At 34.3% G+C, this 14,949-nt stretch overlaps 1 protein-coding gene and 1 long non-coding RNA gene across 7 annotated transcripts in view; one reads left to right on the top strand and one right to left on the bottom strand.

Annotated features, from left to right (window-relative positions):
• LOC149795836 (uncharacterized) overlaps positions 1–14,949 on the bottom strand; it is a 735,181-nt gene that overhangs the window by 83,292 nt on the left and 636,940 nt on the right. The gene's annotated exons all lie outside the window — the stretch shown is intronic.
• Positions 5,073–14,949, top strand: part of LOC149795844 (uncharacterized) — a 31,888-nt gene continuing 22,011 nt past the window's right edge. For both annotated transcript variants that reach the window (XM_089965748.1, XM_089965743.1), the window contains exon 1: positions 5,073–5,272. The gene's annotated coding sequence lies outside the window, so the exon portion shown is untranslated. The remainder of the gene's footprint in view (positions 5,273–14,949) is intronic.

Raw genomic sequence — 14,949 nt, 5'->3', positions numbered from 1 at the left:
CACACACACACACACACACACACACATATATATATATATATATATATATATATATATATATATATATATATATATATATATATATAAGAGATTATGTATATCCTACCCTCCATCCGCATGTGTTCGAGTCTCGATTCTACCTACGTAGGCATGCAAGAAAGCTTGCCAGGAGCTTCATGTGGGTCAGTTGTTCTTCCCGGGTTCTTTTTTCCCCACAAATACTGGCCGTTATGTAGAGCAACATTAATTGGTGTTATACACGTGCACATACTAACCAACCAGCCAACCAACCGAAAAACCAATCAAATTAAATTATGTTTTGTCCTAAAGTAATCGATAGACGCTGAAAACATTATGACCAAGAATATTGAAGAGTATTTTCGTAATATTCTCAGTTTCATGATAAACATCTCCACATATCACTCAGGTGTACCAGGTTGGAATCCATGAACCTACTTTTCGTTTGTCATTTTGATTATGTGTATTCAACGTTGAGTTATGAAAGAGAACTATGTCATTACGAAGCAGTGGCCTTAGCAAACGCGGGGCTGATTTTGGATTATTTTGGCGAGATCCCTGGATTTACGCGAGGGGCCTCCTGTGAACACTGCATATGGAAATAATCTTTTAAACATGTTTTATACAATATCGAACTTGTCATTTCTACTATCGATTTAAAGTTACGTTCTCTCTCTCTCTATATATATATTTTTAAATTACTAACGTGCGGGGCACCTTGCATGCGGGGCCCAATTGGGCCAATCAGTTCAATCGGCCAAAAAGCAGGCTCTGTTATTACTACTGTTTTCTAAAAAAAGATCAAGTAAAACACAGCAGAACATAAATGGTGATCAGCTGACATTATCCATGAAGAGAGCTTCCACTTCAATTTATTATAAATTTTGCTAGCCAATACGTTCGAGCGGAACATAAAGTAAAACCGGCTTGTATTGAGTGAATAGCGGATATATTCCATCCATAAGAAAATGAAAATTAAATATATCCTTTATTCACTTGATAGAAGCAAATAGCCTCTATCGATAAACAGCATACCTTTATTTAATAGCCATGATGGTAAATGGAGAAGCTTTCTGGACTATTTCCAACGTTGTGTGGCAAGGGGACAATCCAAAGGATATTTATTATCTTTAAACAATTTACTGATAAATAAATTATTTTTTTACAAGATTCTCGAACGTTTTAGACTTGGCTGACGTCGCTAGTTTCAAATGTAGTCGTCACCGTCCAATTCGTATACAGTTTTGCTAGCTGTTACAAAAATACACCATAATAACAAGCAAAAAATTTGAATTTTGTTTTCATCAGTACGTGTACTGATCGCAGCCGTTTCAGGCATCCTGAAATACAGATTTGTATAAAGCAGTCAAAACTGCAACGAAATACACGAAAACTGAATTATTCGACCGTTAATTTAGCTACGATTTACCTGTTACCAAGTGAATCTGGGCATGATTTGGTCAGAACCTAGAGCAATTAAACAACTCAGTTGTAGAAGGCGAAGAATACAAAGCCATACTTATAGTACTGTTAGAAACCTTTTAAAATATGGAACAGTTCTACCTAATGGAAGAGTTGGGGAGGGGAATTAAGAAGAAAAATTAAATCAATAACCAAAACATATTGTCAAGTCAAACAGAACATAAAACGGAGAAGGCAAAGAGAATGCAATACAATAATACATATTTAAAAACAAAAATAAGCGGATAAAATAAAAGTGATGAAAGTACGAAGCTGTATAAGATTACAAATTAACGGGCACAAAATAAGGGCAGGAGAATTCACCAATTTATATATTAAAGCAAGAAGGATGCAAATCACGAAAGAAATAAGAAAATGACAAAGCAGGCATATGGAAAAGCTAAAAAAGACAACGTTACCGTAACTAAAGCAACACACATAATGGAATAAATGCACAGCTTTTAACAGGGAACTAAACATTACATAAATATATCACGGGGTGGGGGTGAAAGAAAAATACTTTGAGAATATAGAATTGTCGCAAATCCCACAGGACTCTAGGTATCAATGGAAAGAACTTATATCAAATGAAATAATTGCAGCATTCAAGCAACTCCATAATGGAAACTCAATTGGTTATGGTGGCTTAACGACATATTTATATATTATCTTAAAATATCTTTTAATTCCAATATTAAAGATAGGCTATGTTAATGTTCTGTTAAATAATGAAATGACGTCCGCGATGAAAGAAGGGGTAGAAACATTTATGTATAAATGGAAAGGAGATGTAAAAGACATAACGAGTTGGATATCGAAATCGTTGTTAAATAATGACTATAAAACACGTAGTAAGATCCATGATAACGGAATTAAAACATGTGTCGGAAACATAATTAACATTATATTGATAAAAAATTCTAGCCTTAAAAACAGTGATTGATTTTTTGGACACGAAAGGAGATCAGAGCACCTTCATCGTATTTATCAAGAAAAAGCTTTTGACAAAATAAAGAATATTAACATAGATATAGTTTGTTATATATGCATGATGAAATTTAATATAGAACGTTCCGCGGGACAGGATTGTTCCTTATCGATGATATTATATGTAATAGCAATAGAAGCCCTTCGAATAAAAATACGTAACAATACAAATGTCCAGGGAATTTAACTCCCAATCGTCAGAAAGGAACTAAAAAGGTACATCATGTTCGTGACTAATACAAATTTTACATCGGATTCCTACACCTTCAAACATTTAGAAAAGGAATTTATGGATTTCCGGAAAGCAATAGGATCTAAAATTAGTTATGCAAAAAAGTGAAATTATGTTAATCAGTAACTGGCGGGTGAACAACCCTGGACTCGAACCAGAACTTCTAAGGACACGTGTAAAAGGTTTAGGAGTGACTTTTGTGTGTGTGTGTGTGTGTGTGTGTGTGTGTGTGTGTGTGTGTGCGTGGGAGGGGGAGGGCAATTAAGAGTATACAAATGCAACACAATTGAGAAAAAACTACGAACTAACTTAGAAATGTAGGCACATGCAAATTTGAATATAATGGATCGAATGCAGGTCGCTCACACATATGTATATTAACATATGGTTTATGTTTGACTAGGTATATTTAAAGGACAGTATGATAGATACCTTTGACAAAGAAATAATCCTGCTCATATAGGGAGGGAAGTTACATTACCTCCGCACCGAAACTCATATAATAATGATGGAGGATGTCTAAATAATCCAACATCTTAGACATTATAAATTAGAAAATATTTGAAAAAGCATTAAAAACAAACTAGATGAAAGGGAACATGTGTGAAAAATGTATATTTATTTGTGTATACGTTGAAAAAAATGCATGGGATATACATAACAATAATAAAACTAAATGAATATAACCACCAACAAAAATGAGATATATCAAAACTATAGTTATTAAATATATGGTCAGATCAAGAAAATGTGGAGTCAGGAAAAATATTTATTTGGCTAACTGGAGATGTAGCATTTAGAAGATATTTAAAAAAATTACCAATATATCATTTTTTGTATAAAAAAAGTTATACGCGAAACAATCATTCGATATTGAACTGAAAAATAAATAAAGAGAGAAAGAAATTAACTGCAAAAATAAAAACTCAACATTGTACCTTTCAGATATAAAGTACACTATACACAACGGCTAAAAATAGCAAAAAGCTATACAAAGAAATAATAAATTGCATTACAGATGTCATCATCAGATGTATTATAACATCTTTTCCGACTAGAAAGAAGAAATAGAAAACACCACGGCATTGTAGAAACCCTGGTATATATAATATATAGACAACCATATTTTTCTTTCTATATCTTCTGGCTGCCATACAAGAGGTCACGAGTTTGAAAGGGCAGTCAGACATATCTCTTTCAGTAGAAGAGAGGGGCCCTAAGATAGGAACTGCACGGCTCCCCCGCCAGGAATGGGAGGAAAGAAACATTCTGAATAACTGTTTAACAAATAGAAAAGGAAAATCATGGACTCAGGTAACCAAGTGGTCTAAGATGCTCGCCTTTAAAATCACAATATATTCTCATCAAGCTCGCGTCGGGTGACTTGAATTTCGGGCTCTGCAAAAGTGTGTATTTGAGAAAGTTTGTCAGCAATTTCCATTTGTTCAGTGGACTTTCCCATGGGTTTACCGATTTCTTCCTTTATCATATATACTGGCCGCCATGTTTAGTCTATCATGTGCTGAAAATGGCGTTAAGCCCACAACAACAACAACGCCAACAACAACGACAAGAATAGGAAAATTGTAGATCCTATCATTAGTTAATAAGAACGTTATATCCAAAAACTGAGTAACAACAGAAGTGTCCCTTTCAGTAAGAAATAATGGTGTTATGCCAATGTTACTGGCTAACGCGCGGTAGTACGGATCAAACCACACAGGTTCGTATCGTTCCTTACAATATACCTGCCATAAATGTACTATATAATAACTACAAGGGAAGAGAAGACACTTCTTTCCTTTCTCGCGCGACTTATTTAAGAATAAACGCTGATATTTCAAGTTATATTTCACGTAACGCAATAAATTTGGTACCAATGTTTAGCTCAGGCATTCGACTTTGTATGCGTAACTTTAAGGAATGCCAGACCATTTTCACACTTTTCAGATTGAAATGGCCATGATCGCGCCCGCTTAATATGCAAGAACAGCGCGCTGAATGGGATTCTGCCATCTCATTGTCCAACTGAAAATAAGTTATAAATAAACGCAGGACGTTATTTTCTTTTAACCAATACCAATGAGAGGACAGTATTCAATTCAGGGGATTTCACATAGTGATATATTGCAATAAAGAGTCGTAATATAATCGTGGATATGTATATGAAGACAGATATGAACAATTATTTATATTCCTATTATTGTTAATATTTTAACATCAATATGCAGATGCATTCAATTTTGTGTTTATATTTATTTGAGAGGATTCATTTATTTGAATTACTTATTGTCAAATTAATGTATGGATTAAAGAGACAGGCGTAATTATTTTGAACTCATTCAAACCACTAGGGTGGCCTAATGGTAGAGCGTTCGCCTAGGATGCCTGAAGTTGAAGGTTGAATGGGAATTACGAGTCCAACTTTCTACCAACGGAGCTACCGCGGTTTCCTTTTTTCTCGAAAAGTTTTGCAAATTGTCCATTGCCTGGTTTAAAGAAAAGACCTGGTATATAATCAATGTCGACCTGTACATAACCTAAGGATATAATCACTGCCGACCTGTATATAAGGTAAGCCTATTTTATCATCCCTCCACTACCCTCTCAGTCTCTCCCAACATTCATACATCCAGTCCTTCATTGTCCTCCCACACACTAAAATTGAAATATGTACCATGTATAGCACATTTTGAAAGAAAACAAACGCTGAAACATGTTAAAGTATATATTGTATCTAGACTGTTTTAGTGAGATAGATAGATAGATATATAGATAAATAGATAGATAGATAGATAGATAGATCGATATATAGATAGATAGATAGATAGATCTATAGATAGATTGATGATTATGAAAATGTTCGTTTAATTTCATGTTGGACTTTTGTGATTTTAAAATAAGAGCGAGCAAACGGAGTCTAAAATGTATATTTGGATTGCACTGAGAGTGAGCAAATGTATGACTCATAGTTCCATAATTGATTCGACGACTATATGGACATTTTTAAATAATAATTATGTGAGGGAAAACAGTAAATTAACAAATCTCACAAAAAACCCCAAAAAGCAATTTATGCAGAATGGAAACAGGGTTCTAAATCTGCTGCACACGAATGAAAACCGAAACACAACATAATGTATGGAGTCTGGTTTAATGCTTTAAAGCTGCAGTACAGTTGACAAGCTAATGTTAAATTAGTTGAAACTGAATTTACAGATTGTTGTCTTCTTCTCTAATCTTACCTAAGGCTTGAACTTGATATTTTGAATACACACCATCGGCTGGTATGAAAAGGAACTAAACCAATTACTGAGTCTACATTCCTTAATTTCTCATAGGACACGGTTTGCATGAATTCGTTTTCCATTTGAGATGGAGAGTGGAATATAAGGAAATGATCGGAAATGGGACATAGTGGTGCTATCTGCACTTAGATCGAATTGATTTTAAGGGGACATATAATTCACTTTTTTATTGGGGTCATGAACATTAATTTTTCAAAGAAATGAATCGAATTTAACGTTCGATCAACATGCCATTTCATTTCATTTATTTATAATGTTCTTTGCAAGTTTACTGTGCGAGTAATGCATTCATACTGTTCTATATATTGTCCTCATATAATTTCAAATTTGACTAAAATATAATTTAAAACTTAAATTGGCCTTCATCATAACCACACAATGTTGTAAATGGATTTATTTACGTAAGAGACCATCACGAATTTAAGAAAACATATCCATCGTTAATTCCACCAACGCGTCTAACCAGATAAACATTAACAACAACAACAACACAAACAAAGAAAGAAAGTGCTTTATTAAGCGTTAATGCTCAGGGTTCCTTTCCTAATTGACTATAGCATTATGTATGAGAGAAACTTTTTTTATGTTAAAATACCATACCACTCAAACGTGATCTCCGATTTGTAACTTTGAAGAAATATAGAAATGGTTTGAATGGTTATTAGCAGAGTTTATACATCAGCGGAGGTAACCTCATTGTGTGTAAATTTCTAATAATCAACCATTCTGAAGTTACTAATGTTATTGATTAACACACTTGGCCAACGTTTGTCTCATGTTATACACTACATCAACGTTAAATCTATAACCAACATATAATGGAGAGGCCGGGGTGAAGAGGACGGGGTGGATTATATGTTCCATGTAAACTTTACTATAAAACAATCCAGTGGGTAAACTGGAAGGACTTCCGTCAAAAGAGATTCAACTCAAACTCGGATAGAAGGAGATGAGGTAGGAAGGTTTTGTGTTTGGGGTGGGGGGGAGTGATTATAAAAACCTAAACTCAATCCATAGTCGTACCCAATCACATTTCAATACTTGCCAACCAAACGGGAGCAGACAGAAATGGTCATTTCACCAGTATCATATATACCTGGGTAAAAAGTAATGAAATTATATGCAATACGTAACGAAATGATATGCAATGTTTTGTCTTGATGTCCAGGTACTTCTATACAGAAATAATATCCATTTGATATGGTCACTAGGGAAGATAGTTTGGAAATTATATTGTCTCTACCATCCGAAGTTAATATGTATAGACTATTTCTTCCCTCATTAATCTGTATTTCCTCCATTAAGATATTTTGCATAAGGCATCGAGTTAGGTGCATGACAAAAAAGTTTCATAAATACATAAAAAAAATAGTTTCATGCATACAAAATATACACAACACCTCCACAAACAAAACAAAACCAGACAAAAGGCGTTTCCCTTTATACATGTAGCTATGGGAGTGTACTTTGTAAGCATACGCAGGGACTGTGAGTGGTCTAAAGCGCTAACCATTATGTATCACTGCATGTGGGTATGTGAGAAAGCTTGCCAGTAGCATCTTGTAGTGAAAAGTGATAGGTTCGCAGGTTAGGATTTGTTTTGTGTGTGTGTGTGTGTGATTTTGATTTTTAACGCAGCTTTAACAAGTATTCAGTCATATTGCTACAATGTGAGGTGATTAACATTGACGTCTAGCACTGATGAATCAAAAGACAGATATGTAGCATAATGTCCCACTTAGTCACATTATCCATGATACAAGGCCGACCAGTCATAACACTAACCTCGTAATGCTGAGCGTATAACGAGGCAGCCGTTTGTACCATTTTTTATGTCTTTGATATGACTCGGCCGGGGTTGGAACCCACGACCTCCCTCGTCCGGGGCGGACGATCTAACCACTAGGCCACCGGAGCGGTCGCAGAGTTGGATCTACAAAACTGAGACTTATAAACTCGTTCTTCGTGTATCTCGATACGTTCGGTGCAACATCATAATGTCGGGTTTGTTTCATTACAAAAAAAAACTGGGGGCCCCGAGTGGCCGAGTGGTCTAAAGCCATCTCACCTCTGTCTTTGTAGGTTCGAGTCTCGGATTCAGCCAATGTGGGTATGTGAGAAAGCATGCCAGTAGCTTCTCGTGGGTCGGTGGTTCTTTCAGGGGTTTTCCCGGGTTCTTCCTCCACCATTAATACTGGCCGCCATGTATAGCTTTTCGTGTGCTGAAAAATGGCGTTAAACCCTAAAAGAACAGTAACAAAAAAGGAACTTACTTTAACCAAAAAATGTGTCCCGACTATCTTTCTTAATTGGGTTTTCTGAGGATTGGGCAGTTGTGGCTAATATTGGGGTGGGGAAGCTGAATTTGTAACTATCAGTTCGTGCGCATGATATCATATATGATATTGTCTTGATTTATTCTCAAGTTCTTTTAGGATTCACTAAATTATGGAAGGGCATATTTTCTCTGCTTTTAGACCTTTGTAGAAAAATACGAATCTATTTTTTCAATCTACGTATTTATAATGGTTTCCAATACAACTTATTAAATATTTAGGTCATACTTCCTGGCATATAGTCAAAATTGGATGTACCAAACCTGCTGCTCGTTTTCCGTATTCTTTTAAATTTCATCTTCTAAACCCTGGGAACTGGGATCCCGTACTATACAAGCGTATTCTAAAATAGGTCTTACTAAACCTTTGCTAGCGAGTTCTTTCGCATTTTATAGGCAAGATGACAAGATTTGATACGTCTTTATTGGCTTCGAGTTAAATTTGATGGTTCTATTTCAGATCACAAGTATTTGTGAGTTTTAAATATTTTGTTTCATTAAGGTTTTCTAACATAGTATCTTCTAGTAAATACGACATATTGGTATTATATCATTTCTTTCTTGTCAGTAAGCATATGCTGCATTGTTAAGTTGGAATCGCATGCCACATTTTCGAACCCATTGTCCAAGCATTTTTAATGTCATTTGCAATATCTTAGTATCAGACTCGGTTTTGATTAATCTGTAGCATATACAGTCATCTGCGAATAGTCGACGTTCTTAGTCAATTTCAATTAGGATGTCACTGCTGTTGCTGGGAGAAGAGTGCTGGTCAAAGTATTGTTCCTTGCGGTACTCTAGAACCTACGTTGTACTATTATTATGTATATTTACTTTGCACTGGTTGCTAGTTTTTATTTTGTTATATTTCATTATATGCTATTGTAAGGTAACATTGCATATTGGACATAACCATGTCCAAAATCAAGTTTGTTTTTCACTTGACCTGAATTGTTTTGTGTTTCTATTTCATTCATTAAACAGCTAATATGTAGCTAAGGTATTCTCTATATGCATGGGTTATTATCAGGATCTATTTTAATATAAGCGAATATGTTCATATGCGTCTGGGTCTATGTTATTCGCATTCCCATAGGATTCACCTGATATTGTCCAGGTTATATAGTATACTTTTAGTAACATAGTTTCTAATAGTAAACAATATTTTATTTTGTAATCATTCACAACTTTCTGGAAGGTTATTTTGCTTTGCGTTTTGTTTCTTCTGTTTTTTTTTCCGTTCAATTGTGAACTGTCAAGTAGGGGACTATACAATCATGTCACTGGAAAGATTATTCACTCGTGCCGAATAATCAATTGGTATTATTACTGTGTCCATTATTAATTTGGATTTTATTTCTTCAAAATATTATTTAATTCAATGATCCTTTTCTCTGAAAATGAAGAGTGCTTACAAAAAATTATATTCCTGGATAAAGACATTCATTAGTAACATTATAAACAACTTTCTAAAACCGTCCCTTGTGTAACATGACGTGCTTATAAACCATGCTGTTTCAGCTTTATGCCATAAAACTAACTAGGATTTACTTCTGCTTTAACGTCTCATAGGTTTGGACACTGCAATGTCCTTTTTACTCTACCAACTTGCACATGAACAACAAATCCAAGAAAATAAAATGCCTCTTAAAATTCAAACGAACGAATTACGCATTAGTACATTTCATTTTTTGAACGTATAATCTAGGTGTCTTGCTTTGGGCTTTATAAAAAAGCACCGTTTTCAAAATAATATGACTTTCCTTTATTATTAGTTTTGGAAAGTAAGCATAAAATTCACAATACTTTAAAAATGAAATTTGGATATTGGTCCGAATAATTTATATAATCTTCGTTACTACTCACGTATTTGCAATTATTTATAAACGAGTGAAAGAGAAACTAGTTAAAAATGTAAAAGTACGAGTTTGGGGATTTTACAGAAGGGTTTACTTGCTATTCTCTCGGTATAATTCTCCCAGCTTTAAACTACACATATACAGAACTGACCATTATATCATACATCTGTTTTCAGTGTTAATCGAAAATCTCCATACGCGAGTAGAGGTAATTAGATAACCGTTTCCACAGTTACACACTGAGGAGATAGAGAAGTTTACCACACGTATTATTCCCGAAAGGTGAATTGAAGGCCATGTAAGCTGCCTTCATTTCTTGAGTCCTACTAGTGTAGAATAGATTAAATAAATTTTAAAATGGCACGTGAATTTTAGGGCACATCAAAGTGATGTCTCTTTTGTAACCAAAGTGTAACTCAATAAAGAATTATAATAACATGTAAAATTATATAAATAACAATGTACCATCTTTCACTAGATCATTTTAAATAATCTCAAATGTAAAAGTATGTTATGTGTATCACATGACAAAATTGATATTCAATAAAAAAAATGCAAAAATAGGTTACATAAATGTCTTTAAATTACATTGTGATGCATTCGTCATTACACCTTCAAATTAGATGTCGTCATGCCGTCGTTTGCTGTGTTTTTGGGTGTTATTAAACAAGTATAATATTGGAACATATCATATGAATATATTAAAATTAAGCGGAGCCACAGTCGCCCAGTGGTTAGCGTCTCTAACCTGCGACCGAAAGGATGAGGGTTCAAGCCCTGCCTTCGGATCAAATCCTTGACCTTATTGGAAAATAATGAGATAACAAGTATGTTCTACAAAGAAATTGGACCTAAGACCTCCACTGAAACGAACGAACCGATCTTCTAACTTTGCAACAAATTATGTGGAAAAGTGCAAGCTGCTGAACTCATAATTTTGCTCTGCTACACGTTTAAAAAATATGTTACCGCATTTTGAAGTTAGAAATCAAACTCTTATTTCTGCCAACATTATAAATAAACAAGTAATTATAGATGTAATAACAAGTCTTGACCAAAACAAAACCGCTGGAACCGATTAACGAAGTTATAAACTTGTAAAAGTATAGCTGAAGAAATGTATGTTCCATTGCAAACATTTTAAAATAAATCACTCGAAACCAGCGTCTTCCCAACACAGTGGAAGCTAGCGCATGACATGCCGATGTATAAGAAAGGTGACAAAACACAATCGTCTAATTAAAGACTGATTGTTGACTTCGGCTAAATTATATACACTATTCATATGTCCAACCTTAGAATATACTTCTGGATCGGAGATAATTGCTCTATTGAAGATTCGGAAAGATGAGAATAAAGAGAAGAAAACATAATTATGATGGAATCTGCATGGATCGTTACAGATATATACCCATTAATTCTGCTAGATAGTCTCTTTATAAGGAAACTGTCTGGTTTGCACAGCGAAGGAAAAAGGAGATGGTATGCATACTGTATTCGATTATAAATAATCAAGTACGTAACTATTTAAGCCACAAAATGAGGCATATAATTATCGTCTACGTTACTCTCAAAGTATCCCACCAGTCTCTACCAGATTTTATTTTTTCAGACGACCTTTTACCAATAAACAATTCGTCTTTGGAACTCTCTCCCGGACACTATTCGAAATCCTACAAAATCTTTAAATTTTAAAGAAACGTTTCTCTATTTCACCAAACTAGGCATCACACTAGTATGTTACTGGCAAACGTCATCTTAATATCCTACGAACTAAACTAAGATATGCGGGTAGTTCCCTGAAATCCGACCTGTACATGGTGAATTTAGTTAACTCTTCCACGTGTGCATCTGATTATGATAATAAAGATGTCGAATAATTTGTTTGTCTATTGCCCCTTACTTAATACCCAAAGATCCCAGCTCTTTCGTTCTAGCTTTTTCACTACATTCCTAGTCTGAGTCTAGAGTTATATTGGAATGTGACGTCAATATAAGTAAAGGAACACACTATGTAATATTTCCAAATGTTAATAAATATATGCTCGGAACTAGACATTTCTAGTGCTTACAATTATATTCTAAGTAACGAATCTATAAAATAAACGACATGTACAATAGTGACCATAACCAGTGCAATGTCTTCTCTCTCCCTCTCTCTCTCTCTCTCTCTCTCTTGTACATACGTATATGTCTCTTCTGTTTGTCCTTTGAAATGTTACATGAAATTTGTTTACTTACTTTTCATAGACACTCGAATCTTTGTTAAACGAATGGTAGCTTTGGACCATTTTTGTATCTTTTATAGGAAAATCTAGATGAGTTTGACAACTCGCGTCGAATGCCGCATTATTATATTAAATGACAATAAAATACGTATAAAAACAACGTGTTTAACGTATTATAAACTAAAATGTGAGCAAACTACACGGTTTCGTTCCCGCCCTCCATCCCTAACTAATAGTAGTCCCATTTTAGTTTATGTGGTCCATGTTCTCCTGGTGGCTAACTTAGAAATTCAGAGTATCTTCAACTTAAGACACATAAACTCCAGGATGAAGTTAGGACCGCATTAAGGCTCACTGGTGCCCTAAGCACTGATACATTTTGGTGCCCCCCTCCTTTCCACGTACACCTGGGAAGATAATCCTAGGGTGCACCATGATCAAGTAACAGAACATTATGATCAATTTGCACTAGTTTCATCAATCTTTTTACAAATCTTCATTCGTTTGTTTTTCTTTTCACCCTTTTCTCAACTTTGTGGTGCCCCCTTTGGCCCTGGTGCCCTAAGCACGTGCTTAGTCTGATTAATGGTTAATACGCCCCTGGTCACAGTGTAGAGTTATTGTTTGAATCGGTCTTTATATTTGGCATGCACTGAGCGAATATATCTTGGTCAACAGCCAGAGTCTCAATATGTGTAATAATGTGCAAATTATGTAAGCAAGAGCAAAATGAACATAATTAGCTTATTTGCATGCTTAACATCAATATGAATATTCCATTTTATTCAGAACATAATACATAATTATATGAAAATTTAAAAAATAATTGCATACATATTTTCTTTAAGATGGCGCTCTACAGTTTCAAAATTTTGCATAGGTTAGGAATTTAAAGAAAAAGTATTTCCCCGGCTTTCATTACTGGCTATACTAGCTATTTAAAACAGACCTTGTATATTTTAGGTATAATTCAAATAACCTTTAATTCTCGATATTTTGGTGTATAATTCATGATTGTAATATGGGATATAGAGTACACAGCATGGCCTTACTCCAGATGTGCACCTTTCGAAAAAGTGCTAGCTCCACTTGCTCATTACCACTTCCTGAACTTCAGAGGTAAATTGTATAAAAAAAGAGCCGATAAGTTTTTCTTTGCATATATTTGGTAATTTATTCATTACACTTTCAGAAGCTTATATTGTCTACTCTGGCAAAATTCATTTTCCTTATTTTAATTGCTGCTATAAATAGTGTACTTTAAACTAATTCAGGCTGATCTTTTAGAATAAGGGAGAAGTCATTTCACGTGGCAATGTGTTTAAATCATGTACAATTTCCAGAAGTACAACATCCAAAGAAATAGCTTCCACAATACATTAATGTAGCATCGAGATATGCCAACATTGTCTCCATTGTGCATGTTTTAAATGCGAACAACTACACCTTACATACGTCACTCTCTCAAAAGTACATAATAGCTGGTGAGCACCCCCTTAAAGAAAATATAGGTATTATTATTGTATGACCTAATTATGTTGTTATGGCTAAAACATTTAAGTCGCAAGCATCAAAACAATCTTTTTGAATAATTCTCCTGCATTCCCCCCCCCCCCACAGGTCAGTCCAGCCCCCCCCCCATGAAAAGTGAGCTATTTTAAGAATGTACATTACATTTTCTAAAAATAGCAACCAAGGTTATGCTGAATGATAGGAATATGAAGCTAGCCATAACTATTTCTGAGATATTAACAATGAATTTTACAGTTTGAAATGGGAGGAACCACATCAGGTTCTTAAAGGTCGAAGGTCAACGTGTAAAATATTTGCCTATTGTTTAATATAGAATAAGCCAATTCATTTTATCACCATTTTTTATATATATTTCATTGCAAATAACTGAAAAGAAACATTTCCACTATATATTTGGTTTACTTATTGCTATAATTTTAAAATTAACTTGACTCTATTTTTTATATTCTAAGACTTCTAATTTTCCCATAATTAAGTTCACTACTCACACAAACATGCCTTATGACAAATTATGTAAGCAAGAGCAAACTGATCATAATTACCGGTAGCTTATTTTCATGCTTAACATCAATATGAATGTACCCTTTCATTCAGAACATAATACATAATTACATGAAATTAAAATAAAATAATTGCATACATTTTTATATTTGCTTTAAAGATAATATAGGTATTATTATTGTATGATATAATTATGATTTTATGGCTGAAACACTATCTCCTTTATGCATGTTTTAAATGCAAACAAGTTCTCCTTACATACGTCACTCTCAAAAGTACATACTAACTGGTGATCGTCCCCTTAAAGAGAATATAGGTATTAGTATTGTATGATTTAATTTCTGATCTTATGGTTGAAACATTTTAGTCGGAAGCATCAAAACAATCCTATTGAATAATTATCCTGCATTTCCCCCCACAGACCAGTATTTATGAGTGTCAGAGTCTCTAACAAGTCCAGCAACCGCCCCCCCATGATAAAGAGTAA

This window comes from Sinohyriopsis cumingii, chromosome 7 (assembly GCF_028554795.1).
Source record: "Sinohyriopsis cumingii isolate HCF-2022 chromosome 7, ASM2855479v2, whole genome shotgun sequence".
In the NCBI taxonomy this organism is placed as follows: domain Eukaryota; kingdom Metazoa; phylum Mollusca; class Bivalvia; order Unionida; family Unionidae; genus Sinohyriopsis; species Sinohyriopsis cumingii.
Note: the sequence above shows the minus strand (reverse complement) of the source record. Positions and strands in the feature narration are given on the sequence as shown.